At 43.1% G+C, this 16,302-nt stretch overlaps 1 non-coding gene across 1 annotated transcript; it reads left to right on the top strand.

The window, feature by feature from the left end:
* Nucleotides 1–1,257: 1,257 nt before the first annotated feature.
* LOC113835266 lies at nucleotides 1,258–1,421 on the top strand. The gene has a single exon (XR_003484641.1). It is a non-coding gene; the product is annotated as a U1 spliceosomal RNA (small nuclear RNA).
* Nucleotides 1,422–16,302: the final 14,881 nt, after the last annotated feature.

Genomic DNA, 16,302 nt, shown 5'->3' with positions numbered 1-16,302 from the left:
ATATATATTGTATTCTATATAAATAACCCTTTAGACTACCCAGAAGCTTTAGTTCCATGCAGGTCTGAGTGCTATGGCCCCTGTTTGTACAATTCTAAAATTTGAGAGGTGGTAGTAGGATTGAGTTTAAGACCTAAGCTATACAACAAGATCTGGCTTTTCTTTTCTTTCTTTTTTTTTTAAGACATTTTCTTGAATATACAGTCTTTAAATGTCAAATCAAGGGGTGGGGCTAAAATGATGGCTTAGTAGTTAAGAGCACTAGTTAGTCTTTTAGAGGATATAGTATTTGGTTCCCAGTGCCCACAAGGTGGCTTTCAATCATGCCTGTAATTCCAGGTCCAGCTCATCTGATGCTCTTTTCTGGCTCCTGGGGGTACCTGACAGTCATGTGTTGCACATAAATACATGTAGGTAAAACACTCATGCACATAAAATAATGAATAAATCTTTTTTCTTTTACTTTTTCTTTTTTTTAAGACAAGAGTTTCTCCATGCAGCCCTTAGTGTCCTGGGACTTTATCTATAGATCAGGCTGGCCATGAACTCTCCGAGATCCACCTGCCTCTGCCTCCCCATTGCTGGGATTAGTGGCATGTGCCACCACCACCCTGCTGAATCAATTTTAAAAAGACAAATAGCATGAAAATAATGGCACACTAACCTAGTCCTAACACTTGGGGGCATGAGGCCAGAATGATCAGGAATTCAATGCCAGTATTGCTTACATAGTGAGTTTGAGGCCATCTAGGGTGCCATTAGAACCCATCTCAAAACAAAAACAAAACCGTTGTATATGCCTATCATCCTAGTACTCAGGAGGAAGAAGCCGGAGGACTAGAAGTTCAAAGTTACCCTTGACATGGTAAATTTGAGGCTGGCCAGGGTTGAGACCCTGTTTGTGGTGGTTTGAAGGAAGGTTCATGTTTGAATGCTTGGTCCCCAATTAGTGTAACTGTTTGGGAAGGATTAGGTGTGGCCTTGTTGGAGGAGGTGTCACTGGAGGTGGGCTTTGAGGTTTCAAAAGCCCATGCCAGTCCCAGTATATCTCTGACTGCTGCCTGCAGATCAGGATGTGAAACTCTTAGCTACTGCTCCAGCGTCATTCCTCTCGGCTGCTTACCAAAATAATGGACTCTAAAGCTGTAAGGAAGCCTCCAATAAATGCTGCTGCTGCTTTTTAAAATAAGAATTGCCTTGGTCATGGTGTTACAACAAAAGAAGAGTAACTAAGATACTGTCTCTAAAAAAAAAAAAAAATTTTGCTGGCAGGGGAGCTACTGTGATCATAAAGCTGGTTTTCACAGGGCGTGGCCTATTCATTGTACTCCAAATGTTTTGACCCCTGCATTTTCCCAAAATAGGGGAAACTTGACTGTATAATTTGTGGTAATGGGAAACTGCATAACTGCTAAGCCATTTCTGTAGCCCACAAATGAACTATATGACATATACATATATGTTTTAATATGTATAGAACATAATCTATATGGAATGGAGAAAAGCCTGAATATTCACATGTGAAACAGTTGAGAAAAACATCTAAGCAATGAGGAAAAAAACACTCCAATTCAACTACATGAAAATATTCAAGTTGTATAGGAAGCCCTGTGAATTTAAGGAATATGATAAATGCTTCAAATCACATTTCCTCTTGATATTTTCTTTTTCTTTCTTTCTTTCTTTCTTTTTCTTTTCTTTTCTTTTTTTTTTTTTTTTTTTTTTTTTTTTTTTTTTTTTTTTTTTTTTTTTTTTTGAGATAAGGTCTCCGTATGTAGCCCTGGCTGTCCTGGAACTTGCTTTTGATCTGCATGTCTCTGCTTGCTGAGTACTGGGATAAAAAGTATACACCACCATGCCCAACTGTTTTTTAAGAATGATTTTTTTGTCTCTGTGTGGGCATGCACACATGAGTTTGACTGCCTGTGAAGGCCAGAAGAAGGTGTTTAGTCTCCTGGTGCTGGAGTTACAGGTGGTTGTGAGCTGCCAGATAATGGTTGCTGGGAACTAAATTTAGATTCTCTGCAAAAGCAAATGCTGTCTTAACCACTTAGCTGTTTTTGCAGACCTGTTTCATTACACCGATTGATTGGTGTTTGTGGACATGTGCATGCCGTAGTGTGCATTTGGTAGTCAGAGGACGACCGGTGTGTGTCAGTTCTCTCCTCCTGTAATGTGTGTTCCAGAGATTGAACTAAGGTCGCTAGCCTTGGTGGAAAGCTTGTCTAAGGCTGGCCAGCCTGAGGAAAAACACTTCCTGCTCGAATTTCTCAGGGGTATATAAGTCTCTTGTGTGTGGCTGTCCACATCTTTCCCTAGATAAGGGAATTTTTCTGATATTTTACTGAGTGTGTTTTCTGTGCTATTAGCTTTTTTTTTTTTTTTTTAAATCTCAGCTCTGCTTTTCCCTAAGTTTCTCACATGTTGTCTCTTTTTTCATCTCCAAGAGTTCTCGAAAATTGTATTGACCCTTTTTTTTCTTTCCTGATACCTGCATATGACTTTTCCTCAATTTTATCTTCAATAATTGATATTCTTTTGATATATTAGGGATGCTTTCCACTATGCTTTGTTCTTGTTTGATTTACTGAGATTTTGTTTCTAATATATCTCTTTTCTTCAAAATCTCAAATTCTTTGCTGATTTTTGTTTTGTTTTGTTTTTTAAGACAGGGTTTTTATATGCAGCCCTGGGCTGTCCTGGGACTCACTGTGTAATCTGCCTGCCTCTGCCTCCCAAGTGCCGGGATTAAAGGCGCTCCCACCATGCCCAGCTTCCTTGCTGCATTTTTCATGCACATTGCTAACTTTCTTATACAATTCCTGAAATGAATTCTTACTTATTTTATCAGCTATTTTTAAAATTTTTATTTATTTATATTTTATGTATGAGTGCTCTGCAAGTATGTCTGCTGGCCAGAAGAGGGCACCAGATCTCATTATAGATGTTTGTGAGCCTCCTTGTGGTTGCTGGGAATTGAACTCAGGTCCTCTGGAAGAGTAGCCAGTGCTCTTAACTGCTGAGCCATCACTCTAGCCTCTCAGCTATTTTTTTTTATTAGTTCAAATTAGGAACAAGCTTGCTTCACATTGTCAATCCCTTCTCCCTCTCCCTCCCCTCCCCTCAACCCCCCACCCCCTTAAACCTCCTTCCCCAGGGATGGTAAGGCCCTCCATGGGGGCTCCAAAAAGTCCACCACATCATCCTGGGCAGGGCCTAGGCCCTCACCGATGTGTCCAGGCTGAGAGAGCATCCCTTCATGTGGGATGGGCTCTCAAAGTCCCTTCTTACACCAGGAAAAAAATACTGATCCACTACCAGGGGCCCCATAGAGTGCGGAGGCCTCCTCCTTGACATCCATGTTCAGGGGTCTGGATCAGTCCCGTGCTGGCCTCCCAGACAGCAGAGTGGGGGCCATGTGCTCCCCCTTGTTCAGGTCAGCTGTTTCTGCCCTCAGCTATTTTTTTTTTTTTTAATCCTCTTTGAGGTAATTGATTTTTTTGTAGTCCTGGCTGTCCTGGAACTTACTCTGTAGACCAGTCTGGCCTCAAACTCACAGAGATCAGTGTTATGTTTTTATTCAAAAAGAGGAAAAGAGAAAGCTGCAAGATGAAACATGTTAACTAGTTTATTATATGGCCTGGCAGAGTAGGGAGACTAAGAGAGAAGAGGAACAGGGGTAATGGCTGACTGCCATAGGGAGGCAGAGAGAGCGCGTAGGTGAGAGAGAGCCAAGAAGAAACAGAGAAGCGGTGTAAAGAGAGGAAGCAGAGAGAGAGAGTGAAGCAGGAAAGTTGGAGCTTTTAAAGGGAAGACTGCGCATGCACACTGAGGTCCACGCATGCCCAGAGTCCTCCTGCATGGCGGGTGACGTGGTGATGACCTAGCACGTTTTCTTGTGTGTACCCTGACTATTGTCAGGGGGCGGGGTCTGTCTCTTAAAGAGGTAGAGCCAATCAGCATCAAAGCCTGAACCTTTCAATCAGTCTGCCTCTGCCTCCGAGGGCTGAGATTAAAGGCGTGTGCCACCAACGCCCGGCTGGTCATTGGTCATTTTAATGACTTACCAGGACTTGTCAGAGAGCTCACCAAGTAAAGGTGCTTAGAGCCAATCCAGAAGACCTGCGTCCAATCTCCAGAGTGCACATGGTGGAAGGAGAGGACTGACTCCCACTCATTGTTCTCTGGCCTCCATGAATACACCCTGGCATATGCACACACACTGATGCATAAGGGAAAAAAAACTTTAATAAAAACCTTGACTTTTGAATTCTTGGTCTAGCATTTCAACTATTCTGTTTGGAGTCAGTAATTGAAGAGTAGCGATCTTCAGGAAGTGTCATGTTGCCTTGGTTTTTTGCTTTGTTTTGTTTGAGATAAGGTTTCTCTATGTGACCCTGGCTATCCTGGAACTCGCTATAGATCTGCCTGTGTTTCTTGTGTTCCAAAGCTGTGTTCACACATGTGGTTGGATGGATAGCTCTTCTAGTTTCATTCTTAGTGAGCAGCCTTCGCTTTAGGGTTCACCCCACCCAGAGAGGAGAAAGCAAACTATTGTAATAACACTAGAATCAAAAGAATCCAGATATAGAAAAACATTTAGAATCAATGACCATACAAAAGAAAATGTCTAAAACATTATAATGTATTAAATCAAAATTTAGGTACAAGCGGGCCAAGTATGGTGGCACATGCCTTTGATAGTAACACTTGAGAGGCAGAGGCAGAGGCAGGCAGATCCATGTAGAGAGTTCCATCTTGCTGCCTTGTATACTAATTTTTAAAATTAATTTTAGTCAGATACATAGTTTGCGGTCAGCCTGAGGCACACGCATACCCTTATACAAAACCTCTGAATCCAAGAGTAAGAATAAAACTCAAATATAAAAAGAACTTGAATAATTTCAACAGATATACAAATGAGCAGCAAGTACAACAGAAGATGGTTAAGTCACTAAACAGGGAAAGTAATCCAAATCACAATGAGAGGGCTGTACTCTGTCTTACGTGTGTAGCATGTGCAAAGGTATAGATTCCCTACAAAGTAAAAATGAGATACATTTTACTATACTGATGATCAACTGCAGATGGGGGATGTTAAGAAAAGATGGGCTGGCAAGATGGCTCAGTGGGTAAAGGCACTTGCTGCCAAGGATGATGACCCGAGTTTGATCCCTGGAGCTCACATGGCAGGAAAGAATCTACTCTAGCAGTTGTCCTCTGACTTTCACACATGTGCCCACCCCACACAATACAAAATGAAAACTAAGAAACAGAAACAATAAAAAGGTAAGGAAATGTGTGTTGCTGGTAATAAAATAGCATAGCAGCTCTGGAGAGCTGTGTGGTGGTCCCCCATTATTAAGCCTCATTATATGATTCAGTAATACTTTTCCCTATAAATACAAAATACCGAGAGCTGGAAAGCAAAGAGATATTTGCATGTCAGTGTTGATAGGATGGCCACTGACAATAGTGATTGTTTCAAACTCCAAGCAAGCATCTTTTTCATCATGCTTTTTTATATTCCTCGAAATTGTGCCCCAGACCTGCTCACCATGGATAGGATAACCCCTGTGGCTGTGAAGAGCTTTATGCTTTCAGATCTGACCCAGAAACTTCTGGATAAATTGCCAAGTAGCATCATCTAGATAGTCATGTAAGCCACCTTCCTGACTGCCTTCTCTGCTGGGAGTTCTATTTTACCCACTTGTGTACAATGATTACCAAGGTTGAGGGAGTCTGCTTAGTCTAAGGTTGCAAAGGACTTGCACCATCGGCTCCAACTGTTTATATACCGCCCCCAAGTTATGCTTGTGTGCTACTGCCACCTTGTGGTCATATTTTTCCTTATTCTGACAAGGAATCACTTGAACACTGCGTACACATTGTAGTTTTATTTTTTATATTTAGATTACTGATCCATTTGTAGTTTACTGTTGTATATTATATGAGGTGTAGATTTTTAAAATTTTACATTTATTTATTTACTAGGGACATGACTATGACATAGCACTTGTATGGAGGTCTGATGACAACTTGGGGTGGGGGATTAGCCCTCTTCTACCATGTTGGTTTCAGGGATCAAACTCAGGTCCTCAGGCTTGACAGACAGCCCTGAGGCACAGATTTTAATTTCAGCTTTTCTTAGATATCTTACCATTTTCGTGTGTGTGTGTGTGTGTGTGTGTGTGTGTGTGTGTGTGTTTGATACAAAATACTTTTTAAAAGAGTATTTCTTGTGTGTGTTACTACACATACCCATGACCACATTCAGAGGCCAGAAGAGGACACAGGCTGTCCTCATCATACATTCTCCCTATGCCCTGAGACAGGGCCTCGCTCTGAACCCGGAGCTTGCTGTTTGGGGGCTAAGCCAGCAAACCCCACCAGTCCTCCTGGTTTCCTCCCCTACCATTTCCAGGGTTACAGGTGCACATGACCATTCCCAGCTTTTACATGGGTGCTGGGGATCCAAATCCAGGTCTTATGTTTATGTGGCAGTAGCTCCTACCCACTGAACCTATCCTCCTAGCCCATCATTTAGTATTCTTAGTGGTACTGTATTTTTTTTCTGAATAAATCTTGGGGGATATCTGATCATATCAGTACTTTTGCAATACACAGAAGATCTCAGACCATATGATGAGACTATACCATAACATAAAATTATGCAGAAGAAAAAATCAAGTTGCATAGTATGTTGGCTAACCTTTGTCACTGTGATACTAACTAAAGTAATGTAGGAAGAGGAAGTCTTAATTGGGGGATTGTCCCCATCAGATTGGCCTGTAGGCTAGCCTGAAGATGGAGGTTTCTCTCCCGTCTGGTCATGCCACCCTTCAGATCCAAATAAGCACATGGAGACATTAATTATTAAACTGTTAGCTGACGGCTAGGGCTTCTTACTGGCCAGCTCTCTCTTAATTATTAGCCCATAACTACTAATCTATGTATTTCTACATGGCCTTATCTTACCAGAGAATGCCTAGCTCGTCGTATCTTCCTGGTCTCTACATGGCGTCTCTCCCTGGAAGCCGCTCTCTGCTTCTTTCCCCAGAATTCTCCTTGTGTCATAGCCTCACCTATACTTCCTGTCTGGCTAGTGTCCAAACAGTGTTTTATTCATCAACGAATAACAGAAACATATATACCGAAGGACATTCCCCCATCACTAGCCTGTGGGGGATATTTTCTTGATTAATGGCTGATGGGAGGCTCAGCTCACTGTAGATGGTGTCTCCTCTGGGTAGCTGATCCTGGATGGTATAAAAAAGCAAGCTGAGCAAGCCAGAATACAGTATTTGTCTATAGCCTCTTGCTTCAGTTCCGGACTCTAGGTTCCTGCCCTGGATTCCCTCAATGATGAGCTGTGCCTAAGATATAAAATAAACCCTTTTCACCCCAAGTTGTTTTGGGTCATTGTGTTTCTCATAGCAACAGGAAACCAAACTAAAACAGAAATTGGTACCAGGATTTGTGGGGATGTTGCTGTGATGGACCTAACCATGTTTTTTTCGGGGGAGGAGAGTGGAAAGATTTTGTAACTTTGGGCTAGAAAAAGCCATTGAACTCTCTGAGCTCCTGAACTGTTACGGGAGCCAGGGAGATAGGAATGATTCGAGAGGTGCAGAGGGTGGAGGCCTCCTGTGGTAGTTTGAATTGGGAATCTGTGATTTCTGGCCAGCTGGGGCCATCTATACTGATTAACAACAGACCAGCACTGCTAAAGTGAAACCTTTCCTGGGACAATTGATGCTGATTTGCTGGGGCTCAAACATCAGCTGTGATTAAGCTTAGACACCGGCATCACTGAGGTGAAATCTGGGAGTAATTCCTCAGGGTCAGCAGACAGAAGCTGTGGTCCAGAAGAAGCAAAGACTACATCGCAAGCTGGCTGCTGAAGTTGGTAATGTGTAAGAGTTTCCCATGTGGTAATGGTTTGGGTGACCCCCCCCCCAAAAAAGCTGCAGGATGGAAGGGGTCATGGTGGAGAGTAACCAAGGCTTGAATCACATGGCAGAGTCAGAGTCCCTGAAAAAAAGCCATTGGTGAATGTACAACTTCAGCTGCAGTAGAGACCCCAGCCCAGAAACTGGAGGGGACAGGACTGTGGCAGGTTGGCAAACTCAGGCCAGATTCATTCTACAAGTTGGGTTTGCTATGGATGGCAGACCTGAACAAGTGGAGCTGTCCGGGGTCTTTGGAGACCAGAAGATCAAGAGTGGTTCCAAATGTTGGACTAAACTATTTACACTGTTGATCTTTGATTTTGCTTGACTTCCCTCAATGATGGACTATGATTGGTATGTCTAAGCCAAATAAACTCTCCTCTCCAAATTATTTTTTATCACTGTTTGTTAGTGTTTATCCCATCAATAAAAGGTGAACTACGATACACTGCAAATACAAGTAATTGAAAATGCAAAGTAATCAAGGACCATAATAATTCATCACAGTGTTCACACAGATAAAACAAAGTAAAGGCTCACAAAGGCCTGTGGAACAGAGGCCATTTTACACATGGGCAGGCTTAGCAGTACATAAGGAAATCAAGGCAGAGGCTCTAAGAATACTGAGGGGAGTCAGAAAAACTTTCCTGGAGCTGAGGATATAGTTCACTTGGTAGAGTGCTTTCTAAACATGTGTAAAGTCCTAGGTTCCATTCCCAGCACCGCATAAAATGGGGTGTGGTGGCTCATGCCTGTAATGCCAGCACTCAGGAGATGGAGGCAGGAAGAACAGATGTTTAAGGTCATCCTTGGCTATGTAGAGTTCCAGGCCTGAGTACTTTTCTGAGTATCTTTTGGGGTGAGTTCTTATCCCCAGATTTGACCTTCAGGTCTATCTATCCATATAGTGTGCAGAGATAGTTCCTGGTCCTGCCTTCAGCCCTACCCTGGGCATGGGTACTGCCCACAGGCCTGGCTCTAACCTCAACCTTGGGTGTTTCTTCCTCTACATGATTAATAGATTACAGCCAAATCCTCAGAGGAGAGAACTATAATTTTTGTGTCTGACCCAGTTCAACATTGCTAATCCCTCAGATGCCATTTGTGGTAGCTTTTCTGTGGTCATGTGAGTCCTGGCTTTACACATGGATTCACTTTTATGAACCATCACAGGTCTTAGTTGTTTTTAGGGGTTTATACATGATCATTTCCCAGCTCAATGATTCCTGTAACCAGAGATATACAGTGTGCTTGGTCTAAGGGTCCTACAGAAGCATGTCAAACCTGAGTTCTGACTCCCATTCCCCTATGTGGGTGGTGTCATGTGGAAACCATGGTTGGCCCTACCACTGGGAATCCCTACCACTGGGAAGCCAATGCTTTAGTTCCAGCACTAGGGAGATAAAGGGAGAGAGATGTCTGTGTGTTCCAGAGCCTCAAGGTCAGCCTTTTCTACATAGAGACCTTATGTCAAAAACAACCAACTAACCAACCAACCAACCAACCAAAGAAATAAACTTGGGAGGCAGAAGAATGTGAATTTCTGTGAGTCTGAGGTCAACTTTGTCTCCATAGTGAGTTCCAGGACAGTCAGAGCTACATAGTAAAGAGACACGGTCCCCCAAAAAGAATACATAAAAGGGCTGGAGAGATGGCTCAGAGGTTAAGAGCACTGGCTGCTCTTTCATAGGTCCTGAGTTCAATTCCCAGCAACTGCATGGTGGCTCACCACCATCTATAATGAGGTCTGGTGCCCTCTTCTGACCTGCAGGGTTACAGGCAGACAGAACACTGTATAAATAAATAAATAAATAAATCTTTTAAAAAGAATACATAAAAAACTGAGACTTTTAAATATGTTTAGTAAGGGGGCCGGTGAGACAGATCAATAGGCTAGGATGCTTGCTGCCAAGCTTAATGATCTGATTTGGATTCTTGAGCCCCACCTAGTGAAATAAGAGAATCATGCCTGTAAGTTGTCCTCTGACCCCCCACCCCATAGTACCCCAAGGCAAATGCATGCATACACAAAACAGAAATGCAATAAAAGTGAAAAAGTGTTTAACAAGGTTTCTAGTGAAATTCATTGAACAAAGATCAGCTACATTTTGCATATCTACTACCTGAAACCAGCTGCTGGGGTGGGCAACCTCTGGATTGTGAGAATGGGGTGTTACGAGTGAATGACACATAGATTCCAACTGTGACTCACCAATGTTCCAACTTGGGCATCTGTGAGAAAATCCTGCAAGGACTCACAGGTCTTATTTCTGACCATCAGAACAGCATCCAAGGCCAGCTCATAACCACAACAAACACAAGACATTCAAAACTAATCTCATGGTAATCTGGTTGCCAAAAATTAAAGGTGGTGTCAGACAGTCAACGGCACACTTGGATTGCCATTATTAAACTGGTTTAGTTTGAGCTTCCACTCTGTTGTTTTTAAATTTTGAGCTCAGCATTTGGTGGCGCTCACATTTAATCCCAGCACTCCGGAGGGAGAGGCAGGCAAGATCTCTGTAACTTTTTTTTTTTCCCCGAGACAAGGTTTCTGTGTGGCTTTGGAGGCTGTCCTGGAACTATCTCTTGTAGACAAGGCTGGTCTCGAACTCACAGAGACCCACCTGTCTCTGCCTCCTGAGTGCTGGGATTGAAGGCGTGCGCCACTACCGCCCAGCTCAGATCTCTGTAACTTTGAACTTCTCCTTCCCATTTCTCCCTCCAAGCCCTCCCATATACATGCTCCTCATTCTCCTTCAAAGTTGTCTTTCGTTTCACTGTTATTCCATGCATGTATGGAATATACATACATATTCCTAAATATAACCTGTTCAGTTCATACACTGTAACTTGTATGTTTTCACAGCTCACCATTTGGCACTGAACAACCAGTTGGTGTGCTCTTCCCTGGGGAAGTCCACCTCTCCCACTCCAGCTTTCCTTAGTTGCCTGTAAGTTTCTTTGTATAGGGTTGAGGCCTTGTGGGCTTTTCCCTGTCTAGTCTGGCATGTCCATTGGTGTCATCCTTATTCAGCTCACCTTCTGGCAGTCATGTTGGTGAGACTTTATGGATAAGCCTCTGACATTACCAGGAAGCACAGTCTCAAAGCAAACTCCAGCTCTTAGAATTCTTCTGCTTCCTCTTCCGAAATGTTCCCTGAGAAGGTGGCTCATTGTTTAAGAGCACTTACTGCTTTTACAGAGGATGTGGGTTTGGTTTCCAGCACCCATGTTTGGTGGCTCACAGTTGCTTGTAACTGGTTCTAGGGGATCCAATACCCTCTTCTGGCCTCTCCAGGCATCTGCACCCATGTGTATAGACATGTGTGTATTTGTAATGCAGTCCCACATCCATAAACACAAATAAAAAAGTGAATGTGTTTTTAAAAAAGAAAGGAGGAGAATGGGTGGAGGAGGAGGCCTTACAAGATGGCTAAGTGGGTAAAGGCACTGGGTAGGAGAGAACTGACTCCTGCAAACTGTCTTCTGACCTCCACAAGCATGAAAACATGTTGTGGTATGTACATGCTACAAACATAAAAATGAAAGTTAAAAAGAATAAAAGGAGGAAGAAAAAGGGCAAGCAAGTTAGAACAACAATGACACCATTTTATAATTACATTGCGAATAGTCTGAACCTATGGTAGCATCCTCACGCTGAGAAAAGAATAATGTCAGTGATACACAAAGGAACATGAATGAAGTGAAAGTAATTTAGCAAGATGGTTTCTTTTTGCAAAATGGTGTGCCAAGTGTGCACACTTGGCTAAAATGGGCTGTTTTTATCTCTGACATGGGGTGACTGCATCTCGTTCTATTTCTGGGAGCTGGACTTCACAACATGATAAATCTGGCTAATCAGTGCAAACAGGAAGGGGGAGGTTGAGGAAATCTATGCTATTGCGCTGACTAACTTTCATACAAAAAATGTTTCCTACAATTTCCATCTCTGTCATACACTGTTCAAAGAATCACTGCCCCCCACCCCCAAGAAGAGGTAGCCCTAACTGTTGTGATGGAGTGGAGGCAAAGACTTACCTGGCTTTTTCAAGCTGGATAGGGTCACCAGTAAGCCTATCTAAAAGACCCCAAAAGTGCATCTGTAGTTTCATTTGTATAATAGCGAGGTGTATGAGGATAAGGATGCTCTTGACTGGTGCTTGGAAAGACACGTGAAGGAGGAATGAAGCAGCAGGCATAGTGTTACAAGTCCTAGGCAGGGAACCCGGAGAAAGCACAGAGGATATTTAAATGCCCAGATCAAAGTCCATTGAAATATTGATGGGCTCACATGGCATCCATCTATTGGACTTCCTCTCACTTTTCTTGGCCTCTAAGGCTGTTTCCAGAGTAATGAGCCCAGGCTCTGCTTTCGGGCTCTTTAATAACTGTGGAGTGGTGGGAAGTAGTATGAGTTCCCTCCCAGTTGGCTTCTAGAGAGGGAGATAAGAGAAAGTCATCATCTAATTTCTAGGTTAAAAAGTGGTCTTGCCTCTCTTGGCTATAGTGACATATATAATCTTGTGTCTGCGCAGCATTTTCTTTATCAAGAAGAAAATTACTAGTGATAGTGACATCCCATATGGACTTAAGGCTAATGTCTAGAGAATATAAGCCCTTGGATCAGATGTTCTCTACCTGTGGGTCATGACCCTTCTGGGGGTGGGTTGTCAAATGGCCTTCTCATAAGGGTTGCCTAAGACCATCAGAAAACACAGAGATTTGCATTATTATCCTAATGGTTGCAAAATTACAGTTATGAAGTAGCACTGAAAAATAACTTCATGGTTGGGGTCACCACACACGAGGAACTGTATCAAAAGGGTTGAGACATTAGGAAGGTTGAGAACCATTGCCTTAGTGACCATGGCTTTGCTTAGAAGTATGGAGAACATTTTCCTCTGTGTTGAGCTCCTTGTAGATTGGATACTGGTTAGAATTTACTAGGTGGGACCCCATGGCCTCTCTAAGCAAGTAAACCGATGACTCGCCATAGTTACTGGACATTTGGAGAGATGCCTCATAGTTCCCTGGCACCTAGTTGGCCTTGAAGTGCAAAGAGCTGTTATGCTGTTAGGGGTTGGAGAGCTTGCTCAGTGGTTAAGAGTACTTGCTGCTCTTGCAGAGGACCTGGGTTTGGTTCGGTTCCCAGCACCCATATGGTTGCTCAGAAACATTTATAGCTCTAGTTCTAGGAAATCTAATACCACCCTCTTCTGGCCTCCCAGGACACCAGACATGCAAATGGCACACACAAAATACATGTAGACACTTAAACACATAAAAATATGAATCTTTAAAAACCACGGTGCTGGGGCTGGAGAGATGGCTCAGTGGTTAAGAGCACTGACTACTTTTCCAGAGGACCTGGGTTCAACTCACAGCACCCACATGGCAGCACACAATTGTCTGTAATTTTAAGGTCTGATACCTTAAATTTAAATTAAATGTACACAGACATACATGCAGGCAGAACATCTATGCAATAAAATAAAAATAAACAAATTATTAAAAAACTAGGTGCTTGAGCTGACAGAATTTAGGAAGAGATGGCATCAGCCTTTTCCTTTCCATGTTAAGTGTGACTGGAAAGAAAACTAAAAGCAAGTACTCAGTGGGGGCAGAAACAGAAGCATACAACAGACACGGAGCAGGAGTGCTGAGAAGGGAAAGCAAACTTTACCTCAGAGAAAAACAGGATTGGAGATGCCGGGCAGAAAGAGTGGTCATTAAGATCCAACATAGCCCACCTTTCCAGCCTCCCACCCAAGAAGTCTGATTTCTCTGTGTTGTTGTAGTTGCCGGCTGGCAGCAGCCTCTCTAGTACCCAACAACCTATTATTTGGGTATTGTTTGAGATCTGTACTTTTCCAAGTTTTCCCTGGGCTGCTGCACATTTACAGACTTTCTAAGTCAGCCTTTTTCAAAATGTCAGCTCCCTCTGATATACAGCTAGTGTTGGAAGCACATGGCTGTGAAAACATTTAAGTCTTTTTAAACATTTAATCAGGAAATATATCATTTAAAACGATGTGTCAAAATTAAAACAAAACCCACTGTGGAGACTGTGGAGGTTTGGTGTTACCTTCTCATTCTGATATAAAACTGACTGACCGTATCACTTAGCAATACAGCCCATGTTGAAGTCTCCTGTGGGTCCCCCATTTCCATGATCCCAGAAGGCAAAAGACAAATCAAACAACAATAAAAGCTGAGAGACAAGGCCTGGGACACTTGACTGAATGTCTTCAGTGCAGGGAATTCTAGGGTGTTGTAGTCCAGCCTGGTTTGTGTAGAGAATTCCAGGTCAACTAGGACTACATTGTGAAAAACAAAAACATTAAAAGGGCACAGGAAGGGTTGGGGAGAAGAGAGGGAGGGGATTAAATGATGTAGTATTTTAGTAAAATTAAGAAAATATGGAAACTCCACAGACTGCTGAGAGTGGCAGTTTAGATGTGCCCCTCATAATTGACATTTGGACAGAAAGTTATATAGGAAAAAGACAGTACACAATCCCAAGACACAGGTGTGGGCTTCTACAGGGCATCTCATTCATGTGTGTCTTCAAGGCATATAGATATATCAGTGCATATATTGAAAGACTTAAAAATTAGCAAAGAAATATAGCCCAGAAACTGACCAAGGCTACTACTATGACTTAGTGCCTGGAATTTACCAGCCACCAGCAATTACTCCCTTATAAGGCCATAAGATAACTGGTTACCAAGAATTCCCAGATGGCCACCCTCCCCGGGGCTGATGAAGGAAACAGATTGCTCCACTGGCCAATGTGTCAATAATTAACAATTAAGGGACCCTGTGAAACAAAGAGATAGCTACCATTAGTTAACACATCCTGAGGTCTGCAGGTTTTACAACTGGTGGGGTCAGGAGGCCATCTGATTCCCAGGCCTCCCCTCAAGACAAAGGGCCTCCTAGGAACCCATGACTCATGGGTTCAACGCACAGAGTTAAGGCCCCTCCCTAAGCTTATGGTTTTTACCTTTAAAAAACGCCTGTGCTTGGGGGACAGGGCTGCTCTCTAGCCTGCATGCTGGGAGAGCCAGTTTGTATAAACGTCCACCTTTCATTAAAGCCTCTTGCTGTTTGCATCAAGTTTCCGTCTCCTCATGGTGATTGGGGTGGCCGCAGTTCTGGGAAAAGATTCTGGAGGCCTGAGCTTGGCGGGGGTGGGGGGTGGGGGGTGAGGGGGGGTGGGGGGGTGGGGGGGTGGGGTCTTACAATATGAATGACCTTGTTACTTTCTAAGTTATATTTTGCAAAGGATGAGATTTATAATAAGGCTTAAAGATTAAGCAAAGCTTAAATTTTAAATAACATTTAAAAGTTAAGTACAGTGTATGAGTTGGTTTACTTACTCTTCTTAATGAATTTCTATTTGCAAATGAAATTATGCTTTTTTTTATGAGGTGTATTGTCTACATTTAGGGTTGAGAGGAGTGTTAATATGGTAAAATTCAAGATTATAGACGTTTTGACCCTAAGTAAGTGCAGTTTCTTTCTTTCCTTCCTTCCTTCCTTTCTTCTTCTTCTTCTTCTTTTTTTTTTTTTTTTTTTGAGACAAGGTTTCTCTGTGGCTTTGGAGGCTGTCCTGGAACTAACTCTTGTAGACCAGGCTGGTCTTGAACTCACAGAGATCTGCCTGCCTCTGCCTCCCGAGTGCTGGGATTAAAGGAATGTGCCACCAACTCCTGGCCTAAGCACAATTTCTTTAATTGCCATATCACTTTCATTTTCTTTTGAGATGGGTTCTCATTATGTAGCCCCGAGTAGCTTGGAACTTGCTTTGTAGACCATGCTGGCCTGGAACTCTGGGAAATTGCCTGCCTCTGTTTCTGGGTGCTGTGCAGGGGGGCACCGTTATGCCTGGCTGTGCTGTTTCAAGTCCAAATTTGTTTTTAACGTATTAGTTTGAGATGTGTTTACGAAAACACACACTTCCTCCGTAAGCAATTTTAGGCTGATTCACTTGTGTTCACGTTTTAAAATTTTCATCAGGAAAATCTCCCAGGGGGAGGGAGGGGCTTCTTTCCTTTTCGTGTCCTCTTCATTTTCCCTGTCTCTCTAGCCCGTCTCACCATCAACGGTTAGAAGCTAAGCATGGTGTCCAGATAATAAAAATAAAAGCCTAAGTTAGACGGTTGTGGCTGAGTGGAGCCGACAGGCGGGGTCACAGATCCGGAGGCAGAAAGGAAGGTTTGTGAGCCTCCTGAGACCCCGTACTTCCCGGCCTGTTCGTAACCTCGGTGTGGGCTTGGTCATCGGGAAAGGCCGTTCTCGTCCGGTAGTCTTACTCAGGCTTCCTCAGGCTTCAGTCTCGTCC

Source organism: Cricetulus griseus, chromosome 4 (genome assembly GCF_003668045.3).
Source record: "Cricetulus griseus strain 17A/GY chromosome 4, alternate assembly CriGri-PICRH-1.0, whole genome shotgun sequence".
Classification (NCBI taxonomy): domain Eukaryota; kingdom Metazoa; phylum Chordata; class Mammalia; order Rodentia; family Cricetidae; genus Cricetulus; species Cricetulus griseus.
The sequence above is the reverse complement of the archived record's forward strand: the minus strand, read 5'-3'. Positions and strand labels throughout refer to the sequence as shown.